Genomic DNA, 13,815 nt, shown 5'->3' with positions numbered 1-13,815 from the left:
TTGGCCAACAGCTGGGCAGGAAGAGATTGAGCACGAGAGCCAGACTAGGAGAATTCTGGGAAGAGGAAGGGCAGAGTAAGAGAGTCACCTGCAAACACAGAAAAGCAAGGTGGGCATGCCATACTGAGAAAAAATTATGGGTTAATTTAAATTTAAGAGTTCGCTAATAACAAGCCTGAGTTATTGGATGAGAATTTATAAGTAATATAAGCCTCTGTATATTTATTTGGAACTGGGCAGTTGAGACAGGAGATGTTTGTTTACAACATAGTGAGACCCTCTCTTAAGAAACCAAAAAATAAAAACTATGATTAGCTGGATTGGGTGGATGGCTCAGTCAGTAAAGGGTCTGTCACGCAAGTATGAGGACCTGAGTTCAGATCCCAACACACATATCAAAGCTGGCTCCAACCTCCACATGTGCATACACATGCATGTTCAGCCCCCACACAAAAACCTGTACACACCCATATACTACACACACATTTTTTTAAATTTTTTTTTTAGATTTTGGCTAGCATATGGTTCCTCAAAACAAGTAAATATAGAACTACCATATGATATCACTCCTGGCCAACACACCCAAAGAAACTAAGTCAGCATGCCATGGAGACACCTGCACATCCACATTTTTCTTTCTTTCTTTTTTTTTTTTTGTCACACTACTCACAACAGCCAAGCTCTGAAATCAGTCTTAGTGATCACTACCAGATGAATGGACAGAGAAATGTGCATACACCATGGAGGTTTACCCAGCCTAAGATGAATGGACAGAGAAATGTGCATACACCATGGAGGTTTACCCAGCCTAAGATGAATGGACAGAGAAATGTGCATACACCATGGAGGTTTACCCAGCCTAAGGGAGGTCCAAACGACAATCAATGTGTCTGGAGAGCATAAAAGCAAGCAAGATAAGCCAGATCCAGAAAGACAAATACACAAATATTGCTATATAGAAACCATTGTGTATATATGCAGGTGTGAGTGTTCATGTGTGTGTGTGTGTGTGTGTGTGTGTGTGTGTGTGTGTGTGTGTCTGTGCATGTGACCTAAAATTAGAAGAGGGACTTTTGGGGGGAAAGGAGGGAATGGCACAAGGGAAGGGGGGGAAAGAAAGTATAAGAGCGTGAATATGGTCAAAGTGTGATGTCCATGAACAAAAATGTCTTCACTAGGCCTATCACTATGTGTAAATCAATGCACACTAATAAAAATTTAAGTAAATAAAACACCAAGAACAAAACTCCAAAAACAATTATGTTTAGCTCTATAGGCAGTAGGAATATAAGGAGTTGGTACAGGTTGGCATGGAGACACAAACTAGGGACAGCACAGATCTCTAGGGTAATGTGCTTTGACCTTCTATACACTGAGAAGAAGTGTTGCTCTCATTGTTAACAAAAGGCTGGTTGGCCGGTGGCTTGGCAGGATGTTCGGGGTAGAGAGAATGCTGGGGAGAAGAAGAAGAGGAGTTGCAAGCTAGATGTGACATGGGAAGTTCATAGATGAGGTAAACGAGCCTTGGGGCAGCACATAGATGAACAGAAATGGGTTAATTTAAGTTGTAAGAGCTGGCTGGAGACAAGCCTAAGCTGTAGGCTGAGCATTTACAATGAATAATAAATCCGCGCAGTTATTTGGGAGCAAATGCCAGGACACAGAAAAACTCCACCTACAGCAACACAATCATCTTGTCCCCTCCCACAGTGGTAAATACCTGTCCTTATACAGCTGCACAAGGCAACTGATGTACACTAAGAAGACTGACCCTGCACGCCAGCCATGGACTTTGGATAATGACGTGTTTGTGAGGGCCACTGATTGGAACCAACACTCAGCAGAAGTGCAAGTGTTGATGGCACGTGTGAGTGAAGGACAGGTGTGTTTACCGACTGCACTTTCTTCCTTGTTCTGCTGTGAAGTACCACTGCACCAGAGAAAAAAGGGTATGTCCTTAAGTCCTTAAAATTAAAAACACTGCTGAGTAATGAAAACAATTTGGAAGAAAAAAAAAAACAAAAAACCCTGAAGGTTATACTCAGTTTTTAAGTACTCATTAGAAGTGGCAATACAAGAGACTAGAAAATACACTTTTTTGTGCTTTTTACATTTTTGTACAATGGACTTGTATCACTCTAAAGTTCAAGAGGGGCTTAGGATATAACTCACTGGTAGACCATGTGCTTAGCATACCTGAGGCCCTCGTTCAATCACCAACACCAATTAGTTAATTAATTAACTACTTTCTAAAAAAAAAAAGGTTTTTAAAAGCAAATGGAGCAAATCAGATCAGGAGGCAATGACACACACTTGTAATGTCAGCTTTAGGACAGGGACTCAGGCAAGAGAATTCCAAGTCTAAAGCCAGTCTGAGCTATATAGCAGGACTCTGTTTCCCCAAAACAAAACAAAACCCACAGGGGTAAAGGGCATGGCTCAGTGGTACAGTGGTTGCCTAGCACATGCATGGCCCTGGGTTCAATCCCTAGCGTGCCAAGAAATAAAATAGCAACACAAATAAAGCCAAGAGACAGCTTCTGGACTTTCAAAACATTACCCAATTTTCAAAACAAAGTTTGAACCAGAAGAGCACAAAGGACAGGAAGGCAGAGGGCGTAGGGAAGAACAGGGACAGCACCTGGGCTTGTGAAGGATGGGAGAGGCACTGCTGGAAGTAGAGGGGGTCTAAGGCAGGTTGGGTACAGAATGGCCCAGGAAACAGACAGACAGACAGACAGCCTGGGCACCATCCTCAGAAGCGGCCTGGGTACAGCTCATCACCTTGGAAGTGACCCCAAACACAGCAGGAATTGGAAATTTTCAGCTTAGATTTTTCTGTAATGACAAACTAATTTGCAAAGAACCATAGGAGAAAAGATATTAAGAAATTTAAGAAAAACCACCGAGTGTAATGAAATTGTAATTTATATTTGATTTCCATGTCCTTTCTAAGTTCTGCAGCACCAGGAGGAAGAGGTTTCATCTCACATCCATAATCAATGAGCAACACTACAGGGGGAAAAAATGTAGCCAAGCATGGTGGTGCACCTCTGTAACTCCAACACTCAGGAGGCAGAGGCAGGAAGGAGTTTAAGACCATCTTTGGCTACACGGTGAATTGGAGGCCAGCCTAGGCTTCATAAGCCTCTGTCACTAATACCAACAACAAAAAGTAGCTTTGCATCTTTGGGTTATATGCATCTTGTGTAAATGTAAAATTAATAGCTTAGGCGGTGCTTAATATTTTGACTTCCTGTCTATGAAAGGCACTCTACTTCCTGCTCATTTCTCATACAAGGAAACAGGACTCGAGATATCATTGACCCAGGCTTGGTTGCTTTGCGAATGTAAGCTGGGAACAGGACTTGGGTATCCACGATGCTCATTCCAGGGCTCTTCCTGTCAAATACACACTGATTTGCTGAGAAGGGTATATCCTGACAAAACTTCCTGAAGAGAAAGCCTATCTTCCCAGAGGAATGTGCTGGAAGAAAGCTGAAGGAACAGCAAAGCCCATGCAGTTAGCCCGGCACCACGCTCACCTGTGTTCAACACACACTAGAACATCTCTTAACAAAATGTAGTTACAGGAAAGCTGCTCTCAAAATCCCACTAGGAAACAGTTGGGCCAGATGCAGTCGCTAAGAACCGCACACATCCTGAAAGTTCCACAGCCCTGGAAAGGTAAATAGAAGTCCTTCAGCTTCTTCCACACGTCTTTCACAAGAGTAAGCCTTCTGGGGTCACTGCGATGGCCTCTCCTCTGTGACAGGCACTTCTCTGGCCTTTCCCGCTCACCTCTATCCTCTCTTGCTTCCCAAGTTGCCCAGCTTTAATGCCCAAGGCTTCCCCTGCATGCTGTCCCAGCCTGATGGATGCCCCCCACCCCTAACCCCCGCTCATTTCCAAATAAACTTGTATGAAAAGAACAGAAATACGCACGTACACACATACCACTTCCACAGAGCAGAGAAATGTATACCGTGTACTCAATCTATTTGGATGCACAGTTAATTCTAACTTCATGACCAGAGTGTTTTATTTCTTTTTGGGACTTACTTTTTCAGCGTGGGGGCTCTGATCAACTCCACGCTTTCTTTCCCATTTCTTCAGTATAAGTCACTCCTAACTATTCCTATTATTGCTAACGAGATTCCTGCCAGCATATGGCTACTCCTCTACAACCATCAGTCTACCAAGAACTCTTGCACTACTCTGCTGTTTCTCTCCGTGCTAGGCCTTCCCCTGACAGCTGGCACTCTTTGAGGGTTCGGGCTCAAAGGTGCGATGACACAATCCCTCTTAAGCACACGTCTATGGGAGAGCCGAACCCAGCAAAGACTCAGGCAGTAGTAATACAAGAACATTCCAAGGAACGGATATTTCAAGAGATGGAGAGAGTTGGGGGCAGATCAGTGATGGCCAGAAATGAATCCCAGAACCAAAGGCAATTTAAAACCTGCAGATTCCTGGACACCAGAGGAAACGTCGGGGACAACAGGAGATCAAGACTGGGACCCAGAGTCATGCTCTCCTCTGTTTCTACTATGGCTGCCTAGAATCGAGCTGGGATAGCAACTGCTAGCGCACTCTAGGCACTCACCCAGCCCCAGGAATCTACCATCACTGACTTCCACATTTTTCCTTAATTCCCATTCACCTCTGGGTCATACTCAGTGTTCTGCCGGTCTCTCTCTGGTGAGACCAGCTTCCTAGGAAAACGATGACGACAGCAGAGTAACCATGGAGAACCAAGATGAACTGTTCCAAAGGACAAGTGCTCCTGTGCCCTTCTGTGCTGAACTCTAACCTGTCAGGGTAGTAGTTACAGTGACTGTTTACAGAAATAAGTATGTGCTTCCAGCAAGAGACTGATCCCCAAGTCACAAAGAATCCCTATTCAACAAAACTGATCAGCATGAACGGTCCACTAGAATCTTTTTTCAATTGAAAAACAATAAATTCTTGTACTTAATCATCTAAAAGGAAGAATAGGATACCCAGGAAGAAAATGTGTCCCTCCATATTCACCTCAGCCCCATAGTTTTCCTTCCAAGAGGCAATTGTAGCTTTCAGTTTTTTATGGAACAGTCTTACAGTTACAAGACAAGGTGCACATGAGTTCATATTTAACACGAGTAGTCATCTTCCAATCTGTGCCTTGGTTTGTTCTTATTCCAGCATAGAGATCTTTGCGGAACAGCACTGTGTCAGGTGGGCTTGCTTTCAGAGCTATCCAATTTTGTTTCTGCTCCCAATTTATTTAACCAGTTTTTTTTGTTTGTTTGGTTGATTTAGTTTTTCTGTCAATGTAACAGAGCCCTGGCTATCTGAAACCAGGTTTGTAGACCAAGCTGGCCTTGAACTCACAGAGTTCTGCCTGCCTCTGTCTCCCAAGTGCTGGGACTAGACGCATGCGCTACCACCACCCAGCTTAACCAGATAAGGAAAATAACTTCGTATACAATTTTCCTTAATCAAGGGTGTAATAAATTTCTATGAAAAGTCATCCTGCCAAGTATATTGATAGAGCCTTGAGGTCCACAGAGTACACTTTTAACTTGGGCAGACACTGCCAAGTGATGCTATCCATGGATGCTGAGCCGGCCATCTTGTTCACCTAACCGCAATGCATGATGCTCAGCGGTTTCTGGAAGTCTTGCCACCATAATGTAATATGATTTTTGCTGATACAAGAAATCAAGTAACGTAAGCTCAAATTTCTCTAATGAAGAAAGCATGATTTTGTATTTATCATAAGTGCCACTTCTAATTAATTTTCTGTGAAATGAATGGTTTGCTCATTTCCTTTGCTCTCTCCTATTAGGTTATCGGTCATTTTCTCTCCTGGATACATGGCAGCTCTTCGGACATTAGGAAGGCTGTGAACAGTCTCCGACGTGGTAAATTTTATCTCCTGCCTGTTACATGTGTGAACATCCCTCACATGAAGCTACATCTTTCTTTTTTAATCTTAGTTCTTTTACAGTCTCCACGATATTTAAAGATTTTATTTTAATAGAGAGTCAGGTGGTTTCCAAAATACCTGATCTTCATAGCTTCTGAGGGCCATACTTTCATTCCCTCTGTTGGCACATTCTGAAAGACACATGAGGTCACAGCACCTCCATCCCCCTTCTGCTGACCTTCCACTTCATTACCTGCTTCTCTTGGAGTCAACACTGTCCACCTCCCCTGTGTTCCTAGGGGACTTTTACATGAGCCCCACATTTGCTTGGCCTACCTTGCAGACTGCTCTCTCTCACTCTCTCTCACTCTCTCACTCAATCTTTCTCACTCTCTTGCTCGCTCACTTCACTCTGTAGCTCTTGTCTCAACTGTAAACTTACTGGAATCAAAAAGAATGTTTTAATGTCTTTTCACAATCCACATGCCATTCAAACTGTGCTACCCTTTCTATTCTTGGGAAATTATACAGTAAACACTGCTCAGTTGTGCTGCCTGATGGGGTGAGAATATGCAAAAGCTTGTCTAGCTGCTATAGATAAACAGAAAGCCAAAATATGATCATAATTTAAAATAAATTCAGGCTCTCAACTTCAACTCCAGAAATAACACACAATGAAATATGTTTACTTTAATGTTCTTTTAGATACTTAGGTAGCTGATATATTTATTACCCAGGATAACAATGTGTTATGTATTAAAGCACCCAAGTAGCTTCTTCAAATGTAGAAGAAGGAGCTGAGGATGTAGCTCAGTGGTAGAGCATTTACCTAACATACAAGGTCCAGGGTGCTATCCCCAGCACCACAATGTAAACAGGTAAATAAGACTTATCTCTAGTGTAGGGCATGTGAAGTAGCATCTACCGCTGGAAATTGAGGCCAAGTTTATTTTTGGTTTGACTTCTGAAAAAAAAAATACTCTAAAAATAAAATGGGTGTTAATTCTCCCTCCTGCTTGAACAGGTTTCAAAAGGCGAATAGGTCTGTCTCAGGTGCTACAGACAGGGTGCCTCGATCAAAGGCAAGGCCAAACCTAGATGCTAAGGTCCCACTCCTGGCCACAGTGCACGCTCCCATAGAGGAGGGTGTCAAGGAAATGAGACAGAACAGCCAGCACAAGAGGACCTAACCCCTCCCCCCCCACCCCCCCCCCACCCCCCCACCCCACCCCCCCCCCCCGTGCTCTCCCACTAACCGAACAAGAGATAGGGCTATGGCTGTCCAAAAAGCAAGCTCTCGGAGTTGGAGAGATGGCTCAGTGGTTAGGAGCACTGGCAGCTCTAGCAGAGGGCCCTGGTTTGGTTCTCAACAACCACATGACGACTCACAACCATCCACAACTCCAGCTTCAGGGGATCCCATGCCTTTTTCTGTGGTTCACATACATGTATGCAGGCAAAGCACTCATACACATAAAATAAAATAAATAAATCTAAAAAAAGAGTAAACATTAAAAACTACATACACACGTTTTCATTTTCTGGTCAGAAAAGAGAAAAAAAATGAGAAAGACAGAGAGAGAGGGAATATATAAATATATGAATATATTCACAAGAAGGGTTAAAAATCTCAGTCCTGGCTCACTTTCTCATCCATCTACCCTTAAGTTCCTTAACCAAGGAACAGGCTTTACTTCTTGTCCCCACCATAAAAATTAAGTTACTTTTCAAACCATCTCTTAGCATTATATGCAGGGCTGAGCCTCACGGAGTTAAGTGTGGGGGCTCCTTTTCTTAACTTGGGAAATGGGAGGCACTGATAGAATGGTTTTTGATTGTATGTTTCCTTTGACCTGGTTTTGCCTTTTTGCACCACTAAAGATCAAACTCTGTGTGTGCATGGCAGGCAAGCACTCTACCAAACCAGCTAACGCCCTGCCTCCTGTGTAGACAGTTTCAATCCCTTTAAGCCTGAACATCTACGAGCCAACTTACTGTGAGTCATTCAAGCATCAACAAAAATATGACTATTTCTACTGCCTGAATATTTTCTTCGTATATTTGAGAAAAACATCAAAAGGCAAGTGTCCTAGTTAGCTTTAATTGTCAACTTGTAAACGCCTCAACTGAGGAACTATCTACATCAGAGCGGCCTGTGGCTATGTCTGTGGGAGACTGTCTTGATTATTAATTGATGCAAGAGGGGCCAGCCCACTGCAGGCAGCACCATCCGTAGACAGATGGCCCCAGGCTGTGTAAGAAAGCTAGCGGAGCAGAGCAGAAACCTGTGAGCGAGCTAGCATGCAGCATTTCTCCATGTTTTCTGCTTCTCTCCATGATGGACTGTGCCTTAGAAATATCACCCAAATCAACTCTTCCCTCCCCTAAGTTGCTTTCTGCTTATAGTGTTTGTCACAGTGACTTGCGGCCAAAATGACATTATATCGTATCCCAAAATAACCTCATAAGTAAAAAGCTCAGACGTGGAATGGCTATAAACTTAATATTCATCCGGCTGGAGCAGAAGGATCTTGAGTCTGAGGTCAGTTTGGGCCACATAATTAGTTCAAGGTCAACCCGAACTATATAGGGAGAACCTGTCAAAACAAAATCAGAACAAAGGAACACATCAAAAGCTGGTATCCTTGTCTCCAAAGGAGAACAAAGCAACTCTCTCATGACAGAATTTCAGAGGTCTGTATATTTGTCAAGGAGGTATAATGAGAAAATATACATGCATGTGTGCATGCTTGGCGACAGCCAATCAGAAACAGTAGGAGAGCAAACCTAAAGGTCCCTGTCCCTCTGGGCTACCATGTTATTTGTGACCTTGTGAGGTGGCTATTGGCATCTCCACTCCGGGTATGCAGTAGCTTAGAGCTGGAAGTTCCCTACCCTCACATCACATACCATGATGATTTGTCCTTCCCATCTAATCCTTCTCATGTAACCCCAGGGCTCTCTCAACTCCGTGGGTCAATGTCACCATCCATGCTGACACATCATCACGCTATCTTAGTTTATTTACTTGATTTACATCAGTAAACAGACAATACAAATGAGTCTTCAGTAAACAGACAATACAAATGAGTCTTCTGTAACGCTCTGTCACTGCCTTGCCCACTTTTGTTTGGATACATCGGGGGTTTCATCTTTCAAAGCTTAGGGTCCTCACCACTCCTGAGAGCTCCAAGGCCATGTGTTCATACAGAATTTTGATATCTACTAACTCCGTATTCAACTTCTGAAACCTCCTTCTCTAGTTCCTTTAGTCAAATATCTCTGACTCCTTTCTCTTTTCCTTTTCGAAGATCACAAGCCCTAGACTGTCTTCTCAGTGATTTAAAATTAACCCTTTTTCATTTTCTCCAAGAGAGTTCTCAACTCTCAGACAACCAGGATTCCTGCCTTGAATCTCTCTTCCTACCTTCTACCCATCATCCCCTGGACATCTGGAGTACTTCACCGTTGGAAAACTGCCAATGTCTCCCTCCTCCATGGTTACACATTTCCTGAGTTCTGATAGCCCTCCTCCCAGTGTGACCACTTCCTGCTCATCCTTCCTGCCAACGTCCTTCGCCAACTCTTGGCAATTCACGCTTATACAAAGGGACAGCTTCTTGTCCTTCAAGTGACATCGGGGTCTTGTGCCACAGAAGCCTGTTGTGTGACAGCTCTACTAACCTTGTTTTCTTTTTTTTTTTTCCCTGAGAATTTTAAAATAGCCTCATTGGTTCTTACAAGAGCCTCTGTTTTTCTCTTTCAAAGCATAATGATTATCTACAAACTCACCACCATACCTAAGTAAGATAGCCTTTGGCTATCTCCCTGATCCTCCTAAAAGACAACTGGACCCTTTTATTAAAAACATTTTGTTTATTTGTTTGTTGATTTGGAGGCAGGTGTGCCACAGCTGGAGTGCAGAGGTCAAAGGGCACCCTGCGGGAACAGTTCTTTCCTTCCCTGTGGATCCTGGGGGTTAAATTCAGGTCATCAGATCTGCAACAGGCCTTAACCTGCGGAGCAACCTTGTTGGTCCCTCCCAAGCTTTATGATCATCACTGCTTTAAAAAAAGGAAAAAAAAGTGTATTTCAGAATATGGATCAATTTTTTTTTTTGGTTTTGGTTTATTTCTGTTTGTTTTTGTTGTTGTTGTTTGTTTTTGTAGCTACTTATCTTATGTTAGCTTGTTTCCCTGGCTTCCCCAGGTAAGTTAACACAACAATCTTGGAATAGAATATAACAATATTTACTAAGTCGAACACTCACAACTCTACAACTCAGCAATTCTATCCTTTGGTATCTGCCCAGGAGAAATATTTACACATTTATTTTAGGAAATGTAGTGCAATGTTTTTAATGCAAGAGAAAGTGGCCACTGGCTGCAGAACGGACAAACACTATTATAGGGCAGAGATGTAGTGCTGTACAGCCATGAAAGTCAGTTAGCTACTGCATACAGCATGGTGATACAGTGTTGGGTGAGTGAATTAAAAAAATAAAAATAAAAACAGAAACAAAGGGATAATAGAAAACTCTTTTGTCCAAGATTTTAAAGTGTAAATATTACTTAACCTTTTCAGTAAACAAATAAACTAACAACAACAACAACAAACCAAAAAAACCCTCTTCTTTCAACAATTTCTACCTTGTCTTTCTTAAAGCAGATACAAACTTATTTATGAACGCAGGAGCATCCTTTATATCTCCCAACGAATCTAGACCAGTGTCTTCAACAAAGTAGGGACTTGCTGAGGAATTACCAACCGAATGACCACAGAATCCGAGTTAACCAACTATTGTAATAAAACGAAATCTCCTTAGTCTTCATAACTTCATGAGTGATCACATGAAACTTTTGTCTACTTATAATTTTACATAAATCTGTATTCATCTACAGAACTACTACAGACCTCTCACCAAAAACATTTCATCTTCCACAGACTTTTTCTTACTGGAGTAAAAATAACAGAAAGATGAGTAAAATTCATTTGAGGTTAAATCAAAGTAGAGACAGGACAACATCTATTACATGGTCCTGCAGAGTCCAACTGAACTACAACACACTAAAAGCAAGAGACAACTGATAAATCATCACAATTTAAAACAGAAGTCTCCCCAAAAGCAACCCACCCACTGAATGTATAATTAAGTTACCAACACAGCAACTGAAAATCTGGCCAAAAAATAAAAATAAAATAAAGAGTTGGTAAAAAGCAAAGGTTTTAAATTTCAAAATATCCTGCTAACTTAAAAATATTTTTAGGTAAAATATGCTAAATCAGGAAGCCAATAACAGGAATAATATTCCACCAATCAGGGCCTTCCTTGTAGCCCAATGAGGCATGCACATTCTCTGTAGGTGACTATGGCTGAGTTACACAGCATCTTCCCTTCGACCTTGGGAACCTGCTCGTTCCCAGAGTTACCGCGAGGTCTTCTGATTCATTTATTATTGGTCTTTCCACCTGCAATGCTGTATCACTAGATAGGAATACCAACATCGTGAACTCGCAATCTCCAAAACTGTAGAAATGCTTCAAAGGGGGGTGGCGGTGCGGAAGAGAAATCTATAGCTATAAATATATGCAAAAACTAAAAAAAGAGGAAAACAAAGTTTAACAGTCTTAGGATGGGAAATTTAATTTCCTTTAAAGAATACATTTCTTAACTCTGTGTCATAACTATCAATGAATATGTAATTTTTTAATTTAAGAAAAGATGCTCAAAACATTATTTTTGTTAATCAGGAGAAACTGCAATCAAATATATGATTTATGAAATCTTGCCTAATGGCTCCAAAATGGAATTTCTTATTTTAAAAAGGCCTTATAGGACTTTCTGTCCAGAAGCGAGGAATAATTTGGCAACCCGGTGGATCCGCTTAGTTTCTGTCATTTGCTTTATGTCCATTATGTAATGCTTCCCCCAGCTTTAGGTCTCTAGTTTCACCAACCTTTCAGGTAGATCACAGAATCGTCACAAAATCAGTATCTGGCCATAACTTTCAAAAGCAGCTTAAAACGTGGCTTGCGGTGCGTCTACACACAGTAGAGGCTTTTAGAAATCTGCGGGTGGCATTAGTTCTCCGCAGCTTCCTCCCCAGGTTTCCCATGCCTCCTCCCCCAGCGTCCCCGGCGACTCGATCTGCGGGCGGGCAGCTCCAAGCTCGACGCAGGGGGAAGCACGTCCTGACTGCAATGCAAACCCTGTCCCGATCTGAACCGGAGAAGGTAGCTCGGGCCGCCAGCGTGGACGCAGGCTGCAGGGAGGGCTGCAGGGACGCCAGCCGGGAGGTAGCCAGGAGTGCCCGCGAGGGCAGTCCGCAGTGCACGCGCACAACCAAACCCGATGCACAACTTGCCCGGCCACTGCCCGCGGCTCCCCGGATTCCCTGAAAGGTGCAACGTAGGCGTCAGCTCCCGCGGGCGCGGGCGCTCTCACCCGCACCGGTTCGGTTCTCCGCCGACAATTACATCAGTCCTCCGGGCTCGTACTTCCATTCCCAGCCAGCCGGCCCGGGGGTGCGGGCACAGGGGGTGCAGAGCAGCGCACGGGGGGCGGGGGAGATGGATGCGTGTACCAGGAAGCTGGATTCCCCGGCAGCCGCGGGAAGGGAGGGCGGGCGGCGAGCAGGGACAGTGACACGGGTACCCCCTCCCACTGTGGCCGCACCAGGGATCTACTCGGCCTCCCCTGCTTCCGCGCCACCCAGCTAGGGAGCCTCTGGGGAGCGCGATGCCTTGCGGGCCTGGGGCTGCGGCTGCCCACCCGCGTACCGCCAGGGTCCTCGGCCCTCCGGACGCGCACAATGCCCCGGGGCCGCGCGGCTGGCTCAGGGTATCCATCCCGCGCCCGAGAGACACTTACCAGCAGGGCGAGCGGTGGGTCGCCGTGGGAGATGGCCCGTGCTATCCGCCGGGCGCGCTGGCTGGCGGAGGCTCCCGAGGCGCAGGGACCGGCGCCGCCTGCGCCGAGCTGCGGTCTCCAGCGCGGACAGCGGCGGCCGCGCGGCGCCTCCAGTGGTCCTCCGCGCCGCAGCCCCTCCTCTCCCACGGGCGGGGCGCGCTGGCGGGGCGGCGCTCCGGGCTCCCCGCCCCCCGGCTCCGAATCACCCGCCAGCCCCGATCGCTCCTGCGGGCCCGGGGCCGTCCAGCTGCGTGCCCACCGCTTCCCCTTCGCGCCGGCTCCAGCGCCTGTCTCGTCTCTACCAGGCGTCCGCGTGAACCCGTGGGGTACAGAGATCAGTCTCCCGGCCGAACCTGCTCGGGAGGGAGAGACACCCCCGCGCGTCCAGTCCAGCAGTGGTGCGAGCGCTGGGCTGGAAAAGGAGAGGCCCAGAATGACTGCAGCGCTCAGGCCAAGCAGCCCTGGGAGAGGGCTTCACCCTGGAAACGCAGCCTGGCGGCCTCCGTTCAGTAAGACCAAGCCCCTGGCCCTCGGCGCCCTTCCGAGGCCTCATTCTATAAACAAACACTATGTGCCGACTGTCCCGCCAACTCTCGGTCCCGGAGAGACACTTGGAGTGTGTGGAAGGAAGGACCAATGGCTACAAGACCCTGGCAAAGCCCCGCAGTGTCCGTGCGGTACACCCTTCCCACCTAGAAACTTCCATGCCTAATCTGTTCCTGGCATGCGTCCAAGAACAGATTGATCTAAAGGCAAATTTGCACGGAGGGACGACGTAGTTTAAATATTTGCACAGACGTTTCTTCTGTAAAGGGATAATTGAAGAATGTCCCTGTATCAAGACATTTCTGTCATCAACAACTTCAAGGGGACAAATCTAGAGAACTGGGCCAAACCCGGACTATTAGAGCTCTCTAGCTGTTCTGAATTGGGTGGGGGCGGGGTGGGGGTGGGGAATCCCTTTAAAAGGGATTCTTTTCCTGAAGATCATGCC

The 13,815-nt window shown here is 45.2% G+C and overlaps 1 protein-coding gene across 11 annotated transcripts in view; it reads right to left on the bottom strand.

Moving 5' to 3' along the window:
• Positions 1 to 12,908, bottom strand: part of Osbpl6 (oxysterol binding protein like 6) — a 199,385-nt gene extending 186,477 nt beyond the window's left edge. For 7 of the 11 annotated variants that reach the window (XM_052725739.1, XM_052725743.1, XM_052725746.1 and 4 more), the window contains exon 1: positions 12,783 to 12,905. The gene's annotated coding sequence lies outside the window, so the exon portion shown is untranslated. Of the gene's footprint in view, positions 1 to 11,868; positions 12,406 to 12,782 lie in introns of those variants that run through there. The other 4 variants (XM_052725740.1, XM_052725749.1, XM_052725742.1 and 1 more) reach the window with 4 other exon arrangements.
• Between the last annotated feature and the right edge of the window lie 907 nt (positions 12,909 to 13,815).

Source organism: Peromyscus californicus, unplaced genomic scaffold (genome assembly GCF_007827085.1).
Source record: "Peromyscus californicus insignis strain IS unplaced genomic scaffold, ASM782708v3 Scaffold_7__1_contigs__length_154581171, whole genome shotgun sequence".
Classification (NCBI taxonomy): domain Eukaryota; kingdom Metazoa; phylum Chordata; class Mammalia; order Rodentia; family Cricetidae; genus Peromyscus; species Peromyscus californicus.
This window is presented reverse-complemented; position numbering and strand designations above follow the sequence as displayed.